The sequence below is a fragment of the Sparus aurata genome, chromosome 6 (assembly GCF_900880675.1).
Source record: "Sparus aurata chromosome 6, fSpaAur1.1, whole genome shotgun sequence".
Taxonomy (NCBI): domain Eukaryota; kingdom Metazoa; phylum Chordata; class Actinopteri; order Spariformes; family Sparidae; genus Sparus; species Sparus aurata.
Window position 1 is genome coordinate 7232093 of NC_044192.1, and position 23266 is coordinate 7255358.

General features: G+C 40.5%; 1 protein-coding gene and 1 long non-coding RNA gene across 9 annotated transcripts in view; one reads left to right on the forward strand and one right to left on the reverse strand.

The window, feature by feature from the left end:
- Positions 1-20026, reverse strand: part of chd6 (chromodomain helicase DNA binding protein 6) — a 101229-nt gene extending 81203 nt beyond the window's left edge. For 6 of the 8 annotated variants that reach the window (XM_030419211.1, XM_030419215.1, XM_030419217.1 and 3 more), the window contains exon 1: positions 18973-19340. The gene's annotated coding sequence lies outside the window, so the exon portion shown is untranslated. Of the gene's footprint in view, positions 1-18972; positions 19341-19446; positions 19591-19920 lie in introns of those variants that run through there. The other 2 variants (XM_030419210.1, XM_030419209.1) reach the window with 2 other exon arrangements.
- A 94-nt stretch (positions 20027-20120) lies between these two features.
- Positions 20121-22697, forward strand: LOC115582955 (uncharacterized). Its single transcript, XR_003984283.1, has 2 exons — positions 20121-20314; positions 22228-22697. It is a non-coding gene; the product is annotated as an uncharacterized LOC115582955 (long non-coding RNA).
- Positions 22698-23266: the final 569 nt, after the last annotated feature.

Here is a 23266-nt window from a genome sequence, read left to right on the forward strand (position 1 = left end):
CTATGGAAAACAGCAGATATACAGAGTGTTTTTAGGTTCTGAAAAAGAAGCTCATATTCATACGCAGCTGAATCGAGCCCTAGCAATAATCAATGATGATGACAGTCGCTTTGTTTTTAATTTAAGAGCACCCGGAGAAGACAATGAGAAATGCAACAAAGTACATTTTCAGATGTATTTGCCTCTGTGGTGACAAAGCCCCATTGTTCTATTAAAGCACATCAATATGTAGCTGTGGTTAGTTGATCAGTTTGTCGTGAAGTAAGCATACGTCTCGTATGCTTACTTCACGACAAACTGATCAATGACCTGACCTTATTTATGTCATAAGACGTAAGTCTAGATTGCTATGCAAACCTTGCAAGTTGTTGGTCCTAATTTAGACCCCAATGTGGACCTAATCAGTTTCTGATTCCCATCCTGAAGCGGGAAACTAAGAAAGGAGGGTGGTCTATTAGCATCTTTCCATCAACAGCCCACGATGGCAATCTGACAATGAGCGCTCCATACAACAAGAATACAAAGTGCAGATCACGAGAAAAGATCTCAGCATGCTGAAAATTTTCAACAAAAATATAAATAAAACTAGAATTGTGCTCAGAAGAGCACATACTTCTGGCAAGGCAAAACAGTCCCCTTATGACAGCCAAGTCTGAGTCAATATAAAAATAATAAAACATAAAAATCTTCTAGATCTAGACTTTTATATAGATTTGCATTAAATTGAACTTAGTCATACCAGCCACCTAAATATACTAGCTTTTTCATCAGGATACACACCAAAAGTTTAAGGGGTCTATTCTGGGCCAAGGCCCATCCTCCACCCAGGCTTAGTGAAAGTCCATTGCTGACAAACCAACCAAGCAACAAACAAACAAACATGGGTGAAAACTTAGCCTCCTTAGCGATTTAATAATTGAAGCCATGTTAATGAACTGGCAACAGAGCACAGGTTCAGCTTGTTACTCAACACTGAAATGCCAAATTTTCACTTATTTGCATCAAACACATTCCCAAAGTCTAAAACAGTGTGTGTTGATTAATCACTGGACAGCACTGACAGCCACAGCGGGGACGACAGTCCAGAAAGAAATGAGAAATTAGAGTTATGAAGAATAGTACAATCATTACTGGCTGTACTGTATGTGTTTTTACTGCAGAGTATCATGTTTGGACTGTACTGTCTGTGTTCATAATATCTTTACCCAGTGAATTAAATACTAATGCAGGGCAGAAGTGCGATTCAAGTGTGACGGAGGGATTCTACAATGGCTACTACTTTAGATTTGGGTTTTAGTGCTGCTGGTGCATGGTTACAGGCTGCAATGACACAGCACAGGAATGCTGAGACAGAACATTGTCCCACAACTCCACGCTGTATCTGAAGCTCCTTTTGAAACCCAGGTACAGTAGCAGTACTGCCAGCAGGGATGGTTTCATGCAGGGATAGTGAGGTGGATGGGGCCGCTGCCAACAGAATTCATTCAACTTCACGACTCTCGAAAACATTACCGACACTCATTCAAACACTCCACATGAGTACTAAAAGCAAAACCCCAAATATATCCATTTCATTTGATAAATATGCATTTTATTTCAGGTTATTCTGTCTTTATGCAAGTTAATTAGTTTCCATCACCAGATGACAAAATAAAATGTTGGGCTTAGAATATGAGTCAACCAGCAGCCTCCACCCACTTAAGTAATTATTTTCAGTTCTGGAGGAACAACTGCTCTGAGTTTAGCTTTTCAAGTTTAACACGCGGTGTAAAGCATCATGTAGCTGGATTTATTTGACTTTTGTCTTGGCAACTGACCTGAACTCAACTCAAAAAATGATTGAGACTGACCTCCTATCTGTCTGTCAATCTGTATTTTTATGCATTTACACATATCAACATTCATTCTCCTCAGTTTACAAGCTTCACCACACCAGAAGGTATCCTCAGTGCGCCACTCTTTAGTCCGTGGCAATCAGTTTGATCTGCCCATTGCAATTCCACGAAAATCAAAGACATTTTTTCACCATTGGCAAGACCCACCTCACTGCTAAAACTGAAGATTAATGCGAGAAACAAATACATTCCAAATCAGTTTTCTGCAGAATAAAATAGACAGATAATGACAAGTATTCACCATGCAACACAAATAAAATGTTGCGTCTGTAAAGCTTTTCTCATCCTAAAAGCTAACAGCTAAATTTGCATTAAAGATGAACAAGCGGCATCATTTCCGCTTTATTTTTTGCAGCTTTTTCCAACCAGCTCCTGTAGCTAAACCCGGACAAATGAACTGCAGTGATTATTATTATCATCTGCACCTCGGTAATGACAGTGAAAGAAGTAGGGCTGCAACTAATTTAGCTAATCTGTTGATTATTTTCTCAATTCATTGGTTGGTTGTTTGACCTATAAAATGTCAGGAAAATGTTTCCAAAAGCTTAAGATGACGTCCTCAAATGTCTTGTTTTGTCCGTAACCCAAAGATATTCCGTTTACTGTCACAGAGGGGGAAAGAAGCCAGCAAGTAGTCACATTGAAGAAACTCAGATTAGAGAATTTTGTCTTTTCTCAAAAAAATTATTCAAACCAATTATGGCTTATTAGTAACGATTAATTTAATAGTCGACAGCTACCTGATTAATCACTGCAACCCGGAAGAAGTCACAATTCAAGAAGAGAAACAATAAAATGACTGATCTAAAAATGAAAACCCTACACATGTAACTCAACAGCTACACACACACACGTCTCCACTGGCCTGCACCACCTGCATACCTGTACACACAGTGGCTGAAAGATGAAATCACACAAGTCCATACACACATTAGAAGTTAGCCAATATACAACTGAGTGTGGTTGAAATTAAGTAGAGATTCGTGGAAACAAACATTTACACTAAGCTGTGTGCAACACACGTGTACATTGGCGAGAGAGAATGTGTTCCCGTCTTACCTTCCTCAGGGAGAAAATCAGATCAAACCTCTACTTGTCTATTTACACTAACACACGCTCAATAAACTCTTCTTCCAGCACAAAACTACATAACAGCCTTTACTGTCTCTGTAATATCGACACCACTGAGCCTTGTAAGGCAGTTAAATGTCTCTGAATATCCGGTGGGGCTCTGACAAACAGGTCAGACAGTGGGACAGCAACTGGTTCCACAAGGCAACCCAACCATTCACACTTCTTATGAGCGCTCACCTCTCTGCCTTAGAGGCGAATACCACTAACGTCATGTTAGTCCAGAACATGTTGAGCGGTTCACCTCACAGCTCAGACTGAAAACCCTGTTCTGCAAAGCTTCATCAACAATAACCGTACATCAATGTCACATGTAGGCCTGCACAAAACTGACAATATTTTCTATTTTTGATTAATCTGCTGCTTATTTTCTCAAACGCTTGATGAATAAAAATGACATTCAACAGTGTACAATGGCCTCGTAGAGCTACTTACTAAATCTGTCTGATTAATCAATGAGCTGTAACTAAATTAATCGCCAAATATTTTGATAATCAATTGATTGGTCTGAATAATTTCCGCTTCTTAAGTGTAAGTTTCTTCACTCCTCTATGACATTTTACTGGGATGGACAAACTATTGGCTAACATACACGCCAATACAGATCTACCTGATATGCCAATGGTGATAATATTGGCCAACCAATATATATCAGTAAGGCTCTACAAAATATACTACACAATACAAAACCGCTGCAAACTACAACCTCTATCAGAAGCATCTACTGAACAGACAGTACATCTCTGTAAAAGGGTCAAATTAATGGCTGAGCTGTTATTGTACTGCAATAGATTGTGTGTACCAAATAAAGTTGCCATTAGTGTAGATTAGATTTTGTTCCAAAACAGAATTATAGAATAACCATAATTTATTTGCAAAGAGAAGAAAATATTTTCAACACAGCTGATAGAATTTCAATTCAGTTTATTTTCCCCTCTGCGATCAGAAACAGATCTGATGTTTCCTAATCAGTAAGCAGCAAAAATCTGCATTGAGTCACATGTTCTCCCAGTTTCTATCTGGACCACAAAGATGTGAGACATAAAATCTGATCCCGAGGCATGTGACCTACATGCAACTTAAATCCGGACACCATGATATTCGAATTTGTCTACATTGATTCACTCTGACCAAAAGGATGACATATACAGGTACAAGTCTACTCGTGGTAGATTTAATCAATGTTAGTTTGCGGATCTATTCAGTATCATTCTTATTATATATTGCCATATAAAAAGATATCTGTTAAAGGCTGCTTTCATTGCCAAGATGCTTCAAAAAATCCTCTTCGACACAAACAGGAACACGGTGCACTTTGCAGTATTCCTTTGGAAAACCTCAGGGTGCTGACACTGTAGTCTAAAAGTACAGGCACAGAACAGGTGCAACACAGCACCAGTGTCAGAGACAACTACATTCATTTTACAACTCACTCTCTACTCTACAATATACTGTGTAAAATAAAAAGAAAAAAAAAAGGCAGCGTGTTGTACAGTCGGGGTGGAACAAATCCATTCCACACATTTCTCTCTGAGGAAGACGAGAGGCAGTGTTGACGATAACTTCACAACATCTTCCTAATATCTGTAGACGTTATGTAACAGTGTTTGGTTGCAAAATCTAAAATACAAAGTCAAATCACATGGTGTTAGAACATCTATCAACACATCCTGGAGCACAAACTTCTCTGTAAGAATAACAGAAGCATCTCTGTAGCTTTACATGGATTGTGTGCACTTTACCATCAAAAGGAGTGAGACAGATGTTCATTTTTTCCAGCTGTTTTAACCAGCTCTAAAGTATACACTGGCAAAGACAGCTCCTCTATCCGAATATGAGGCTGGCTGCCTGATTATTTTTTCTCCAACAACCTATGTCAGTTTTGAAAAGGCTTGTGAAAATACTTGTGCAGACACAAAGTGCTGCACAAACAAGAAGCAGTCAACAGTCAGAAAGCAGCTGTGTGTAAAGTTTACATATTGATAATACAAGCTCAACATTTTAAGGAAGGCGCTAAGGATAACTTAATTAGATTTTAATCCAGGTAAGAAGTTTGTTTAAGGCAGAAGTGTCCAAATGTTTTCTCTTAGGAGGGCCAAATCTGAATTTAACAATACAATAGGTGTTAAGTTACGGTGTTAAGATAAGATAAGATCCTTGATTAACAGACTTATTGCACAAAGTGTCACTCTGCCCACCGTGCTCTGATTATAATTAATAATTAGTAATTCATGGCCCGTGAGCTCCACATTGGGTGATCCTGCTTTGAAGATTTTATTACTGCTTTTCAGGCAGCAGATCGGTTTTACAGAAATTCCAGCTACCTTGGGAGTTTTGATTACTTTTAGACACAATCGATGCAGGTAAGGTCCAAGGTTCCAAGTTTTAAAAAGGTATGAGCATTCAAAGCACTTTTAACTTCAAACTGTTCTCATGGTTGACAAAAAAAAAAAAAAAAAGTGGTGTTGCCCTGTTTAGTTAACTTCTGCTTACGGCAAAGAGGACATGTAGCCTCGTTCAAAATCCCTTGGCCTTGCTTTAAGTTCTCAGAAACGTAGTCCACACAGTAGTATGTCGCTATGTAAAAGCGCTGAGTGAATAGCGCTAAATCAGACCAATTCACACGCGTTGCCTCCACTACCAGTTCTGCATACATTTTCGTTTCAAAATAAAGCCTGAAGATGCCAGAACTGCTCTGTGTCCCAAGCCTACCTCCTGCTAACTTCAACACAGATTTGTTGCTCACAGTGGGGAGTTATTAGTGAAAGAGATATGGTGCCTTCCCTGTTGATAGCCCATTGACTATACTTTGGATTTTAACAGCTCAAATTTGTAATAGATATCACGCTGAGTATCCAGTCAGTACCAAATGCTATAGCACTGAGACAGCACTATCGGAATACACTGATGAGCCACAACATTAAAGGAAATGCCTCGAGGAAGATCTCTGTTCATCCCAAACATATTTTCTATTGTGCCCAGGACGACAGGACACCATTAGTCTCAAACCCTGAATGTGTTTTCCTAAGCCACTGCTCCACACTCGCTCCATCATTCATTCATTTTTTTTTTTTTTTACTTTCTCATCCTCATCAAATTCGACACTAGAAAGCTGAAGCAGGTGATGTCAACAGCAGGTCACCAGCTTCACTGTGCTTCATGGAAACAGCAGGTGCTCTTCATATTTTGTACACTCTGTACGTGACATTAAGCAGAGCACTCTTGTGCTGCTTAACACATGGATGATAAAATGGCATCGGTGGTACACTGCTCTGCGGTAGCACTCCCATCACCTGTCTCACTGCACCATTAAGGATAACTGCAGCACCTGCACACGACTTTGGACTGGAATCAGAACGGCCATCTTTAAACATGTGACACCTAATCCTTAAAGCAAACACTCCCGATAAGGTGATTATTTGCAAGTGAAGAAGACAGTCTGTCTGTGATTAATGTGCCGGTTAATTACTTCATACGCACCTGCGCATACACACCAGAGCTGCAAACACACAAACACATGAAAATGGGGCATGATTGCTGGTGAAAAAAAAGAGTACTACCAACATGAATGTAATCTTATAGCCTACCAGGTGATCCCTGGGAAATTTTGTGCAGAAACACCACAGCAATAAATGCACACAATGGTGACTAAAGTAAGCCTGATGCTTTGGGGTATGTGGGACACTCCACAACCCCCCCGAGCCCACCGACACACTGGAGTGTGTACGCTGAGAGGCGGGGCCAGTGTGATGCGTTAAGTCCGTCATGTGGGAGGATGCGTCATGTGGAGGGCACGGAGTGAAAGTGAACACAGAGCGAGAGTGAACCAGTATGAAAACAGGACAACACAGCATCACACCGCCGTCACTTCATCTCCTGTTGCCATGGAGACACTAAATGACGTGCAATTTGTCAATCAAGGAATGAGTTTGTGTTGATGAACAGTACTTTTAAAACCACAAATCTATTAAAAGCATTAAGTAGAACTATTTTTTACTACTACATATCAATGCTATGTCAGTCTGTAGTCCAGCCTTTCCTTATGACACTGTTCACTGCTTCTGTCTTTTGACTTCACTATCAAGCATTTTATTTTAGGAAAGCTAATAGACGTAATACTTCCCTAATAACATCATGTTATATTTGGCATATAAACTGCCTCAGCACAAGAACAGACCGTATCTGTGTTTAATTAAGTCTGTTTGGATTCCTTTGTTTCCTGCACACGTGGCTAAAGTCATTTTTGGGTGTGAAAGATTCTCCCTGTTCCTGTTAACGGGAAGGACATGTGATTTGGGGAAACGGGGCACAAAAAATCATCTATATCTCCGGAGTGGTTGAACAAGGAATGTATGGAATGGGGTCAAAAAAAAACATCAGTATTTTTCTCCAGGTCGCTGCTCCATCACACGGCAATGATAAACACCTAGTGAGTGCTACAAACTGATACACACCAGACCCAAATCAAACCACAAGAACTTTAGGGCGATGAAGGCTTACTGTTGCATCACCTCATGTCGCCAAGCTTCACTTGAACACACCACAGAGACAACAGCCAACTGTTGTGATAAAACAGCGATTTCAGCTTTCACTGACATAGTCCCTTCTAATCTAGGACATGTCTGATAAAAAAAAAGTTGCACTGGTGAAGAGGCTGAGTGGAAAACTGGTGAAACTGGCAAAACTGGGCTGAAAAGGGTGAAATCATGGATACTACAGCAACAGACTCATGGGAACTTCCCGTTCGTTTTTCCATTTCTGTCACTGTGTACTGACTGATTGGCTTGGCTAAACCTAAACAGCCAACCCTCTCTGAAAGCTCTGCCGCCGATTCAACATGCTCGATCGTCGTAAAAGCCGCCAACTAGGACCAACGAGCCAACGGGCCAGGGAACACATCAAACACCTAAGGTTACAAACACACACCTTTGGCCCCGACAATTGCCAGCGGCTGACTATCAGCCTAGTGTGTCAGATCCCTAAGACCTGAGTCCGCCATGCAGGATCCTCGACCCTTATAGGATCCTCAGAGTTTCTGCAGGACGACCACCAAATTACTGAGGGTTTTCATTTTGTCATGAATCTTAATTTGTCTGAAATAAACTTTAACATGAATCTAAGATATTATTAGCAACCTACGGTTAACATACATAGTTAGCTAACTCATGCCAGTCTCATTCCCAGGGTGTAAGGCTTTCTGGCAGGAAAGCTTTGCACGTCGCACGCAGCCTTCCTGCATGTCACCACCTCTTACCCTCATCTTAACTGTCACTCCAAGTTTAAGGATGGCAATCTAATGTCGTTTAAATGCCTTAAAATGACCTTTAAAAATGACAAAGAGATTCAATACCCTGCCATCGCACCCCAACGTACAGACCAACACCGCTGCACACTCTGGCATCACTTGGAATCTCACCAGATGAAATACAGCATATTTTAAAGTCATTCAGTCAGTGCCCATGTAGGTCCTACAGCAGGTGATACAGCAGAACAAAGTTCCTCTCAAACATTACAAATGAGACACAGCGAGTGCCTAAATGCCCTGGCGGTGAATGTACTAAAACACTGTGGTTTTAAAATGATTATTGCGCCAGAAAAGGGAAACGCTGTGGTAAAGAAGGTATGGACTTCCTGCTCTCTTCGCAACCTCCAACAAATAAAAGCAGTTAAATCTAAGTGAGGACGACAGCGTGTGGAGGCTTTTTTCAAGCTTTGTGCCAAGTTGTTTTATCCCAACACACCTGTCACCCATGAATATTGATGCAAGAGCAGTTTTCAGAAATGAAACAACCGTCTGCTGCTCGCTCACTCACTTTGCAGCCTTATGTAGAAGAACACAAACACACACACACACTCTCACACAAACATACACACACAGTAGTGCACGTGCACAAGGAAGACCACGTCTGAAGTCTTAACTCATGAGTGCTACAAAACAGATACACTCAACGTACATGCATAAATGTTTCGAGGTTTTAATAAATCTTATTATTATATCATATAAGATGAACCATCAAAATTAATTATTCAGAAAAAGTTATCAATAACGTACTGAAGTTCTTGATTTACAAACATTATGAGAAGATATTTCAGACGTAAGACACAATGGTGGAACAAAGGTATTCAGCATCATTCTGAATATTATACAGGTTATTCTCATACATTTGCAACACTGATATTTAGGGATATATGAAAATTAGAGCTCGGCTGGCCAATATTACTGATTATTATATATCGATATTGGCTTATCACAGACATATCGAAATCGGTTTACTGTTGTCCAATATGTGCCGAATTGAAATCCCTATTTGTTAAGTGATCACAATACAGAAAAAAACATTTTTGGGGTCATTTAAAATGATTACATTGCCAGTCAAGTTTACCGTTCCAGGGCACTGATGTTATTTTGGACAATACATTTTACTGTTAAACTCTCTTTGTCAAGTGTTGATAACCACATTAGAGCGTTCACTGCAAACATTGTGTGTACATCAGCCAATAAATCGATTTCTTAAAATCGTTATCAGCCCCAAAATTCAAGGTTCTGTCAGAATCTGAACTATCCTTATTGATATTAACATAATGGTTCCAACAAAGTTTTAGGGCTACAAGTAAAGATCAAGTTCATTGTCCAGAAGTCTGTCAATTGTTTCCTCTATTAATCGTCTGAGAACCGTCAGAAAAATCTGTATTTCCCAAAGCTCAAAATGGCATCCTCAAATGTTTAGTTTATTCCACAACCAAAAGATATTCAGTTTACTGGAACAGAGGAGGAAAGAACCCAGCAAATATTCACATTTAACAAGTTTAATGTTTGAATATACATTTAATATTCTCTGTTCAAACCTCACAAAAGCGAGGATGTTCTCATTTTCTCCGTTTTATATCATTTGGAATTTAAATCAGTGCTGTTGGTCAGACAATACGAGAAATCTAAAGACACCTCGGGGTCATAAAGAGATGTGACAGCCATTTTCCACTACTTTCTGACAATTTGATATGCCAGCCTGTAGAATAATGATGAGATTAATCAATAATTAAAACATCTTTGAGCAGCAGATCTATTTCAGATAAAACATTTGTCATTTATGGGGATTTTTACACACTATAAATCCAATTAGCAGTTTTAAGTATTGCCGATTTAATCACCTCCAGAATAAACAGCCTCCAGGATGAATTTTTATCACCTGTAAAAGTGGGTGCTACAGCAGACTTTACTCAGCAGCCACAGACAGAAATCCTTCTCGGCTGTCTCAGCCACAGACCCGTTCACTTTTCAATGACCTTATTCCCGTCGCTCAATCACTTGCCCTTGCTTGCACAAAAGAGCAGAGGAGCCTCACGGTTACTGCGGCTGAGAATCGTCAGGAGACGACTCACTAAAGGGGGACGGGGAGGAGCAGCCGGCTGTGCTAAAATCACAACAAAATACAGCCGCGTTCCTTACAAACGTGTGTGTGTGTGTGTTTGCATGCACGGAGCGGGGAGTGCATCTTTAAAATGGAACACAGCTCCTCCTCGCTCTGTCCCTGCTTCAGCTGTACGACGCTCCCACGAGGGAACAAACAAAGGAGCGGACAGTGTTGTCAGAGGCAGCCCGTGTTACAACACATTCGGACTTCTCATATTAATTAGATAAAAATCACCGATCACCACAAAATCTCCACCTCTGCAGCATCTCCTGCCCGCTGACACATTTCTCCTTCTTTCATCCAGCTGACCTAGTCCACTGCTACTGTGACATTGACATATTTAGACTATAGTGTGCTATATTTAAAGGTCACAACTGAATCCCCCAGTTTTTTCCATCCATTGAACCAAATCATCACACTGAATCCAGTGTCTAAGTTACTACGTTTATGGTGAAAGACTTGCAGCTTACAGATAAGACCTACACGCACGTGTTGTTTCTTTACAATATCACTGTGGATATAAACCTGCCACTGGCCAAATACAGTATTTCAGTCGGCTATCTGCGTGTTAGCTTTCTAAAATCCTTACAGGAAACAACACCATCCTTAAAGCTAGCAATCTACACTCAAGTTACTCTTAACCCAGTGGTTCCCATAGTAGAGGAGTTACAACAGGAAGGGGGGAGCACGGCGAGGCTAAATGGACGAGACGTGGTTCTGCACCGCTAGCAAAGCATGAACACGTTTGTGACAGGACACCCCAGTAAACGTAAAGCAGACGATGAATCATCACCAATCGTCACAACTACCAAAACAAAGCCAAGGAAATATGGAAAGCAGTATCTCGCCCTCGGCAGCACAGAATAGTGTGTTTCTTGCCAGGAAAATGTTCATGTTTTTTGCTCTTTTTTGTTTAAAAAAAAAATAATTCTTTAAAGCAATGAATGCTGTTACGAGGTGAAAATCTAGAAAGGATGCTGCACTTTTAATACTCACACTCTAAAGGATGACTTATTCCTTATTTTGTCTGTTCAGTAAGATGTCGCACAATTACAGGTGTTTTAAATATTTTCTAAAGGAGTTTGCAAGCAAAAGATGAGGGATGGGGGCTTGAAAATACTGTTATCTAAAGAAGGGAGGGCCTGCAGAAAAGGTTTGGGCTGTACTGCTCTAAACCTAACCTGGTCGCTAACAGTACAAACATTTGCAAGCTAGCAGCTGTTACCTTCTCTTCTCAATTTAGAAATTTTAATAACAGAGCTCAGCTCCACATATGCAAAACAAATTTGGCCCAAAACTATTTTGGCAAGGCACCAAAATCAGAATTGATGCAGCCTGACCATTATCCATCACTAACAGTGTTGTGGAGAAAGGTCCAGCTATGTGAGACCAATAAGACGCAAACGGAATCTGCAGATATTTGTTATTTTTACAGTTTACAGCGGAGATCCAGAATGGAAATCAGCGTAATGCTTCTTTAAAAAAGTGCAAGACGATATTCACTGAAGGTAACAAAGACTGCTTTTAAGCAAAGAAATACAAAGATACTGCATTCAAAGAACCTAAAATGATCTCAGGCAGGTTGAAATTAATATTTTGTATGAAGTTCTAAGCAGGAAATGACATTTTGGACAAAAATGATCACACTGCACCACAAACTCTGGTCTCAACACCAACTGAACAACTGCCCCACACATGCACACAGGGGTGGAGATCTGTTAATAATAATTTGTTTTTATTTCTAAAACACAAACATCAATCTTTAAATAGTATATTTTGTCTGACCAATGCATCAAAAACACATAGTATTACAAGCTAATGATTCCAAAACACCAGTGAATGTTGTTTCTTTTCCTTGAAAATGACAATAAATGATCATCAAAACTGCTGTCAATCACCCCTTCAATTATTCAGTGAATTATTTCTGCACTCTTTCCATTTAAAGATTTTAAACAGTTAATAAAATGAACCTACAGTAAAGGCAAAGGCTGGTGCTCTCACAATGTGCCCAACGGTTTGGCACTTTGTCAGCTGTACACTGTGAGATCTGTTAGATGGTCTTAAAATAAATAAACCTCACAAGTTAACTGATTCTTCTCATTGAGCCATCATGACGAGGCTTAATCAAAGAAGACACAACAAGACTGAATTCAGTCGACATCATACCTCCACTAGTATTCAAAAGCCTCTATAACTGAGCTATACGGGGCATTACTGGGAAACCTTTACCAAGAACAGATGTTAAGTTCTGTAGCTGATCTCAGGCCTGTCACAATAATTACCTTATTGCTTTCTTGCACATGTCTTATCGACTCATCTATGTATGTACATGACCTCAATCAATTTTGCTGACCTCGATATTGCCCGTTGTGTTGACATGCAAGTTTGTCGACAATGTGATGCCAGAATAACTAAAAGGGTTTTCCCTACCATTATAAGATTTTTTTATTTTATTTATGTCATAGACAAATGTCTAAATATCACAAACTGAGTGGTTATTGCCCTTTTGAAACGGTGTAATTGCTTTATTATTGTAGTAACTATATTATCAGTATCAGCGACCTAAAATGGTGTTAAAATGCCTGAATAACAGGGTTTATTGCAATATTTTTCCTGAGACGATATATCATCCAACATCTATCAGACTCACATTTTTATGTAAATGTTCAGGTGCCTCCTCAGCCTAAAACACAAAGACAATAAGAAGAACTTCCATCCCAAATAATTGAGATGCTGACTGACATTGAATGAGACTCTACAGTAAGATTCACCCCATCTGCTAAGAAACTAATTTAATCTATCTCAACCCACAGATGTGACAACTTGAGGATGAAAAAATGACACCGCACCTTCTTAACAGCAGCGTGTGTGCGTCTAATCCCACTGGTAACTTTTGCCTGAAAGCATCACAAAAACTCACGTCTACCAGGGTGAAACATGCTGTGTGAACTTTGCGTCACTTTTACAGAATTTTCTGGGTATTTAAGCTCAACTTTTGACACAGCCACCTGGCAGCGCAAACACCTGCAGCTGAACCTGTGACCCTGTAATGAAAGGATGGTGTCTGCGAGGTAATGCATGATGCTCTAGGTTTTCTCTTGATCGTGTACCTTACAAGTTTGCATAACCTCACACGAACCTGTTCTTTTCTGGAAACAAAAGGTGTTTGATGGCATCATATGACATTAGTTGGTTTGGATTAGATACATAAAAGTAGAACTACGTGTACTGTAGTGTGGAAAGTAAAATAGAAAGTTGTATAAAAAGTCTGCCACTGTGTTGCCTTGTGATGGATTAACAAAGTACCTGCGTTTGCTCCAGACGATCTTTTCTATTTCTTGTCCTTCAAAATAGAAGATGTAGCATTAATTCGATCAGCGCCAAAGTTTAAGTTGTGACCCAAATCCATACTGCACACTAATTTAAGACAGTCTTTTAGTCTGTATGTGTTAACATTAAGAGTCCTCAAAACAGTCATTCTAAGACACATGATGATTGTATTGATTAATATGTTGCTGACGTACACTCTTCTCCCGCAGTGCAATGAACAAATGAGATAAGCGCAGCTGCAAAGGATTAAGACTACCTGTGGAATGGAAACAGCTACAGGAACTCCTCAGAAAACCAAAAATGTGCCTATATGGCGCTCAGATTCTGGTGCTTAAAGCGCCAAAAAAAATGTGTTTTGAAAGAAATCAAGATCCGGTTGATCAAGTTCATCCAGAGCAGATGTTGTGAGCAGTTTCATATGGGAACTATTTTTCTCACTACACCTGCCAACCATATGAACGAGGATAAGCAAGCATGCATCAACTCATGAACAATAGGTTGGCTAACTAAGCTAGCTACGACACAAGCGGTGCTACAGCTGGCTGGCATGGTTTGGTTGAAAGAAAATAGTCCCTACATGAAACTGCACACAACAAGGTCTGTGGGTTATCTTGAGTAACCAGGTCACGATTTCTGGAAAGAGTGCGATGATGCAGGACAGACATCTCCAAAACTCCAGCAGTGCATGGAAAAATCTGTATTTGAATTGTCCCTTTGAGTGGCAGTTTGTATGACAACCGACTGACATCAGTTAGTATGTAGTATGGAACTAGGGCACACCCAGTGACTGTTTTTCCTTCATAAATCGGAAACAATGAAGTCTGCTCAAAGTAAAATAGTGATTAGTCATTCACTGCACAGACAGAGCGTGCCTACAAAACCCTGAACAACAATTTAGCTAATTATTATCAAGTTGTATTAAATTATTTATAAGACATGAACAAGTTGGCAGTTAAATTTAGCTGGGGTTTTGGGTTTTTTTTTTGCTAAAAAGCAGTAGTATAAGGTCTATAATGGTGGATGTGCTTTATCAACACTGCCCTTTATATCAATAACCCATAACTTCTGTCATCACTTTGATGCTGAAACAAGCAGTTTTTAAATTCCCTGCAGAACAATCATGTGTAAAGTTTCAACCAGTGATTTATCAACCAAAATATACCTGGAATGTGTTGTACCTGAAAACTCAAACAATCAATACAACAACTCATCCATGAATTTCTACTTATACAAAGAAATCAATGTTCAGTTTTCATTATTACTGTCGGAGAGCTATTCATTAAACTCTGCGTATAATACTGAGGTTGCACTTTGCAGCGATGTTGAACTGGACCGCGTTGTAATGGGAGGAGGGCAAAAAAAACAATATTGGAAACACATGTCGGTATAATAAAGTCCAGTGCAACACCACCACTCACTACGACCCCAATAATAAACAGATGGTTGATTTGAAGCATGACAATGTCACCAAATCCAAGAACTGAATATTAGAATCTTCCTAAACGTAGATTATGTGGCACAAATGTTGTATTTGAACAGCAACTCATTCTACATAAGTACCTAACAAAGAGGCCATGGAGTGTAGATGTCACTTATCATGAGTATTTGACCTGATTAATCATTAGATTATATGCAACTATTACTTCAATTCAAATGTAGATAACGGATGATATTTGTTTAGTCAGAATATGCTGGAGCATCGTTGCCCCGGCATTTCCATACAACAGGTGGATCCTGAAAGATGTCAGCTGTCACACTGTCAGCACAACTGAAAAAGGTTGTCTGCATCCTAAAAATTGTCATAGGAGGGTTTTAAAAATGCACAAACAGTTATCTGTGGTCTTAATCTTTTGAAAACTGAGCATTAGTATTGCTACTGAAAACATTTACCTTATTATTACCCAATCAGTCATAAGTAGAGTATGAAGGTGTGCTGTGTTGGTTATGATCAGTTGGTCAGTGTTTTATCTACAAACACCAGCTGAAAAAACATCTGCCATCATGTTTTTATCTTGCATCCATATGAAGAACATAATCCTACAGAAGATAATTTTTGAATCAGTGTTATAAAGCAGAACTTATGCATTGTACCAGTAGATATAACAAAGTACACTGTGGTCTTTACTCCTGCTTTAACTGTCTCAACTAAGAAGGGGGCAAAAGTTTTCCTCGCTGATGCAACTTAATGATGGAGTCAAAGTGCAGCAGCAGTTCTGCAAACAGGCACAAAAATGAGTGAACAAGTAGGCAGACAGACACATTCATTAGAGTCTTCAAATAGCCTCGGCCGCATGTCTTACACTGCTGTGGGAGGACAGACACACCAACACACTGGGTCACCATGCCGCCTGGTGATGAAACCATGTCATCCTGAACAGGAAGTCTTGAGAACTGAACCAGCAACCTTCCAGTACATCACAAAACAAAGGCCTCGCTTCCAGATTAGACAGAGGAGAGGAAATTCTAGTTTCCCCATCTACAGATGCAGATTGGTGATTTGAGATGATCATATTTATTGTCAAATAATCTGTCTATTGTTCTCTCTATTTATCAGAAATTTGCTTTGTCTACAAAATGTCAGAAAATGGGGAACAATGTGGATTCTCAGTGTTTCCCAAAGCTCAAGATGACGTCCTAAAATGTCTTGTTTTGTTTACAATCCAAAAATATTCAGATTACTGTCATAGAGGAGGAAAAAAAACTAAAAATATTCACATTTAAGAAGCTGAAAACAGAGATTTCAACTTCTTCTCCTTAAAAAGGGATGTTGATCGATTCAATAGTATCAAAGTTCATTGTTGCTCTTCTACCCATGTACTCCAGCACTAATTAGATGTTAAAATAAGTTGTTCACTTTTGTACTTTCATGGAAAAATGCCAAACATTAAATGCCAGGAATAATTTCTTTATTAGAAAATTACTCCCACTGATTAATCAATTATAACAATAACTGGTAGTTCATTTAAAGTTGACAACTAATCGATTAGTTGCAGCATAATGCCAAACACAGAAAATCTGTGTAGGACCACATCTGACCACCTGACAGGAGTGTGAGCGAAACATCCTGCAGCCAGGCTGACAACAAAGTCTTGACTCTAAACATTCAATATAATGTGGAAACTTTAGACTTTAGCTTGAACTCATTTTTAGTGTTTAAAATGTGTGCAATTGTGATTAGGTGATTATCGTCATAGACGAATAAAGTAAATATGTATTACATGTAAGAAGTTGGAATAAGAGAATTTTAACTTCTATAACTACTATCAATTACCAAAATAGTTGGGGATTCATTTAATAGTTGACAACTAATCGATTTCTCAATTAATCGTTGTAGCTATACTACCTATCTAGCCCTACAGTGATGTGTCTACTTTGATGTTTTTATGTGGTTTGTCAAAGAAAAATGACATGGCTGTAGCTCAGTGGGTAGAGCTGGTTGACTGGTGATCAAAAGATCACTGGTTCGAATCCCGGTTCGCCAGGGCGGGACTGAGCTACATGTCGAAGTATCCTTGAGCAAGATACTGAACCCCAAAGTTGCTCCTGATGTGCTGCCTTTCACCTTGTGAAGGCAGCCACTGCCATCAGTAAGGGTCCTGCGATGAGCTGGCGACTCATCCAGGGTGTACCCTGGCCTACGCCCATAGAGTCAAACTGGATTTGGCCCCAGTAAGCCCCGCAACCCCTTAGGGGGGGAAAAAGCGGCAACATCCCGCGACCCTCACGGAAAAGAAAACGGAACGGAATATAGACCAAATATACTTTTTCTTTTTTTTAGAAGACTAACTGATTAATCAATTATCAAAATAGTTAGTTATAATAGTTTAGTTTCAAGTTGTCTATTAATCGATTAGTTGCAGCTTAATACCACATCCAGAGGATTTGAGGATATATTGCTGGAGGCCAAAAATCATCATCAGCTCAAGATGACATCATCAGATGTTTGTTTACAATCCAAAAATAGTCACTTCACTGTCATAGAGGAGGAAAGAAAGCAGAACATATCCACATTTAAAAAGCTGGAAACAGATCATTTTAACTTTTGTTTCTTAAAAGATTCCTCAAAGAACTTGATTATCAGAATAGTTGGCGATTAATTCAATAGCTGATATCTAAATGAGGATTTGCAGCTTAACGCCAAATACTGAGGATGTGAGGCAAATTCTGTGGAGATCAGCATTGATTCAATAGTTGACAACTAATCAATTACTTGACTAATCGTTTACGCTCTGCTACCTATGGAGCCCTACATTAATGTGTCTACTTTAAGATTAGAGCTGAAATGATTAGTTTATTAATCATTTAGTTGTTCCACTGTTTGACTTTGATGTACTTTTTTTGCTGAAAAATTACACATGGTATTCCAAATATTCTTTTCTTCTTAAATAATTACTCACATAGAATAATCTATTCATGTCAAATACATTGGAAGGGAGAGAAAAGAATCTGTAGGACATCATGATCCTGGCAGGTGTGGAGAAAACATCCTGCAGTCAGCAGAGTTTTGACCACTGAGTATCAATGTAATGTGGAAACCTATTCAACTTTAGAACTTGAACTTATTTATAATGTTTACCATTTCTGCAGTTACCCAGAAAAAAAAAACAGATCACCATGACTGGGGTTAGCTCTTGGCACACCCTTTGTCTGTTGCCCCAGGGTGTTTCCACCTGGCCAGGTGAAAGTGTGTGCACAGACGAACACACTAACCCCGTACCTGGGTGACTCATTATGTGTCCGCACACATACCTGGCTGCTATAGCTACGAACGTTTCGGGGGGCTAACGGGCTAACAGCCTAGCTTACACCTCTTTGAGGTTTTGGCTGTAACGAACGCTAGCAGACGCAGAGGGGCTAACACCACTGCTAGCTTGAATGTTGAAAGCCCCCGGATCGCCACAAGTTGGGAGAGCTAGCTCGGAGGAGCAGAAAAAAAGAAGTTCCCGGCGAGCAAAACGGCGACTTGCGATGAAAAAAAAACACACACACAACACACACCTACAGAGACAAGGAGACACTGTGTCCTATTTCATGTTAGCGCCCGCTGCTACCGAGCTAGCTCTCTCCGCTAGCTCTGTAATGTCACTGCATCGCTGTTGTAAATACATTATAACAGCCCTCTCCTTACACGTGTGGACAGCCTCTAAAAACTCCTTCTCGGGGACATCTCTCCACAGAAAAACCCTCCCCGGCTCACTGCTCACCTGCTCCGGACACCGGACACACGCTCTCACCGGCAAGACATCCTCCCGGTTAGCCCGAAAAACACTGGCGCTTTTTATTTCCAAGGACACAAAATCGCCATGACAGTTTAGAAAAATGCATAAAAAATTAGCAGGCGAGGGAGGGAGGGGAGAGAGGAGAGAGAGAGAGAGCGAGCGAGAGAGAGAGAGAGATGGGGAGGTGAGGAGAGGAGGGAGGGGTGAGGGAAGAGAAGGAGGAGGAGGAGGGGGAGGGATGAACAGAGGAGGAGGAGGAGGAAGAGGAGGAACTCCGTGATATATCTATTTAATCCACATAAAGCGAGCAGCTCCGCGGAGTATATTCAGTCTGGATGCCGGAGTCCTGCGCCGGTTTGTCGCCAACGGCTAGTCTAGACAACACTAACGGCTATTCACACATACACATATACACACACAAAGACAAGCCGCATGAAAAAGTTAAAGGGCGCTTCTTACCTAAAATGGCCACTGCAGCAGCCAAAACACACAAACGGCTTTATTTAATTAATTATTTATTAATATTTGGTGGAAGTTTTAGCAGCAGCACTAGCAGCGGCGGGCAGTAGCGGCGGTGTGGCTGCTGCTAGCCAGCCTAACATTACCGCGCGGATCCAGTAGCAGCTCCGCATTTCACATCCTTCCATTGGCTGCAGCCTCAGCGCAGCTGGCCTCGTGCACGTTTCCATTGGCCCCGCAGCTGTCAAGCAAAAAAAATAAAAGGCGAGAGACGAGCCGAGTCTCTCTCAGAGTTTGTCTGAGAGCTATCGCGGCAGCCCCAGGCAACACCATTGTGTATTGTGTACATTTTTTTCTTCTCCCCTCTCTCTCTCTCTCTATGTGTGTTTGTCTCCCTTCCTGGTGAGCCTCACGCACACTCGTCTGTTTGTTTATTCTACGTGCTGCCGTTGTTGTTGTTGTTGTTGTCCTTACCGCACGCTCGCAGGGAAATCCTTCTCGCACCGGGGGGAAGCTTCCCACCGCACCGCCTGGCCCCGGCTGGCTCCTGCTGTCATTGAGCTGAAGGGGAAAAAAAGAAGAAGAAGAAGTAGAAGAAGAAGAGTGGTGGTGGGGGGGGGGGAGCGTTCAGCTTTCAACCCCCCCGATGCAACAAAACCAACGGGGCTTGCATTTTCTCCTCTACCGGCTTGCATCCACCAATCATGTCGCCCTTTTTCCCTCCTCCATCATTACCGGGTCTGAAGGGCGGAAGGAAAAAAAAAAAGAAGAAGAAAATAAGACATTCCACGTCTTTTAGCAGATCGAGGTTGCGTTTCCCGGATGTTCAGATTTGTTTGCTGTGAGTTTAGAATAAGTCTGCTGAAGTGTGAGTTTCTCCTGCATGACCGTTCAATGACTGTCTGCTGCTGTGGGGAAGAGTTAAAGCTGTTAAAAGTCACGTTTTATTATGTCAAATAGGCAAAAGTCTAAATATGGCTATAGAGAGGAAGTTCATCCACATCCAGTGACACACAGTAAACTCCTCAGAGGTCAATGTGGTCAAGACAACCAGGAAGTTGTGAGCAGGTCATTATTCTATTTGTGGTGTACATGTGTAAAATATGAGGAACAGGCAGGTTTCATTGGGATAAAAACAGATCATGAGTAAAAATTATTATCATTAAAATAGTCTGACACATCAATCCAAACTCAAGAGCGACCTGCTGGATTTTACTGCAGCTTTCCACCTCGTCACATGATCCAAATCAGCTCTGGTTGAAGTAACAGAACTATTCACTTGCAGACAACGGATCTGGTAAACTTCCAACCATGGATGTAAGAGTTAGGGTGCATCACCAACAAAAATTCAGCTGTAACATGCTGAATTAACCAGAACAACCCAATAATTAAAATCTTTTCGGAAAAAGCCCTTCGTAAAGTTTATAAAGTTCCTCCTGTCTTGACAACTCGCTAAATTTACTGATTTTATAAGGGAGCCTGGGGAATTTCTCTCCCTGTTCATCTCCTTGCTGCTATAGTTCATGTGGCTGTCTCTCTTGGTTACCAGTGATTGCTTTTTAATGTACTTTTAAAATGTTTGACTCAAGCCCGACCGGTACACGATAATAGGAAGGAAAATTCCAGTATCAATATATCGGCTAATAATCACAATTTATTCAGCTGGAGTTTCCCTTCGTCTTACTGCCTTTTATATTTTCTAAGGGTGTAAAGTTTTGTCATGATGCATTATTTGACGATTTCACAAAGCCTGCAACATTAACATCATATGATGTGTAATATTACTCTCAGTATCGTGCAATTACCATTTTTTTAATGACAACATTTGCTTTATTACCTTGTTGTTCTGTTCTGCACACATCTATTGCATTTCCTCCTCTGTGGCTCTTTCTGAGGTTTCTTCCATCTTCTTTTTCCCGTTAAAAGTTTTTTTTCAGTATGGCAAGTTTTTCCTCTCTTGTATCGAGGGTCTAAGGACAGAAAAACTCATTCACTGTCAGGATTGTAAAGCCTACTGTGGCAATGTGATCAATAGAAATGATTTCATTTGATTCTGGTATCATGTGTCATACATTTAGATTTTCGGCCATTAACTGCCTCTTTCATACGATGCATGGAATAATTCGCACAGAGATCTCACGTCAAAATGTCTCATGTCAAAGGGGTTTCACATCTAACTGCTGCAGCGATGTACAGTTGTGCTTTAAAGGTGTGTCAGTAGTACACTACAGCATCAGTATTGAGTGTGTTTGCAGGTAACACAAAGCCATAAAACACAGGGAACTTTTCTGTACACAAAAACCAAAGCAGACGTCCTGTTCTCCTCCACATGTTCAGTCATATTACATCACCGTCAGATAAACTCGCCCTCTGGCCTGCAATTCTGCAACAGCACGACCAGTTAATTTAGGTTTTATTACAAGTTGAAACTCATCAAAACAAGTCCCGAGCTGCGCTGAAGCCAGTAACATAAACGCCCCGTCTGAACAATCCCACCTCCGTCAGTTAAAGCCCCGACAGACAGACTCGAGATGATAATCCTGATCGTGCCGCGAGCGCTTCACTTCACACGGTTTCTGACTGCTGAGATTTGAATTTTTCAAGCAGCCGTTTCCTGCTGCAAATCGAGAGTTGCTAACATGCAAAGCAGAGTGTCCTGACCTGTTCTGCAGAGCTCAGATGAAAGTCATGTCGTGGTGATCACTTAGAGGGAAAGAGTGGAGATGTGAGCAAACTACCCGAGTGTGTGTTTTTGACCTCCGTGACCTCTTTGTGTTGCAGGTCAATCCCTCCCTGTGTGGAAGAAAAAGAAAATCCCACGGCGCTGGATTCGCTCCACCTGAGAGAAAATGAGCTGAAGGCTTCTCTGCATCATTAATGTCGACTAAATTAGACATACACATCATCCACAAGGCAACGCTCATTAAGGCCTCATTGATTCACACTGTTTTGCTGCCGCCCATGCAGCAAACGCGCTTACGGGTTTATCGCCGAGGAAGAACAGGAGTGAATTCTGGGAGAACCAGTCGGTGAAGTTGAAATGTTACTGAAACACATCCCCCCGAGCGGTTCAACGTCACAGCGCGGTCGGACGTGCAAAGAATGCTTTTGTTTTGGAATTTCTTTCTTCTTCTTCTGCACATGTAACCTGTTTCCCTTCGTGAAAACCTTATTTATGTAGTCCTTTATTGTGTCGAGTTCTGTTGTTTTTTACCATTACGTTTGAATTAAATGAAACTAAACGGACTAAATACATGTATGTGGCAATGCTTCTTTGTTCCAGAAGCGTCAGTCTGATCTGTAGATCATTTATGAGCTAAATGTTTTATTTTTCCTACATTTATAAACTCCTCACTTCACACTTTTACCAGCAGTCCAGACTCTTATAGAATAAAACTACAAATTGTACAAGGATGAGTGTCTACATACAGTTAATACTATGCATATAAATAGATAAATAAATAACAAAGAGACATGTTGAAGGAAAGCCGAAAAAGACAATTCACTCATTATCTCCCCTCCCCCCATTCTGGTGGAAAGTCAGGTGAAGTTTCCACTAAAGTCCACAAAACATTTATGGAGCTTCAGAGCAAAACAGTGTAGCTGGAGGCTTGTTTTAAAAAAATCCACAAAAACAGCTGAAAGAATAAATGAAATGGCGCGACACAGCTTGTCCAGCATCCTAAACGGATCTTAAAAGATGATATTCATGTCATCTTTAAAGGCAGAATCGTCACAGTGGCTGCGAAGCTAAAAGCGAGAGCATGAAACCAGTCTGAAGTGGGTGCACGAGCTCGACTGCGTGTCACAGTAACATCTT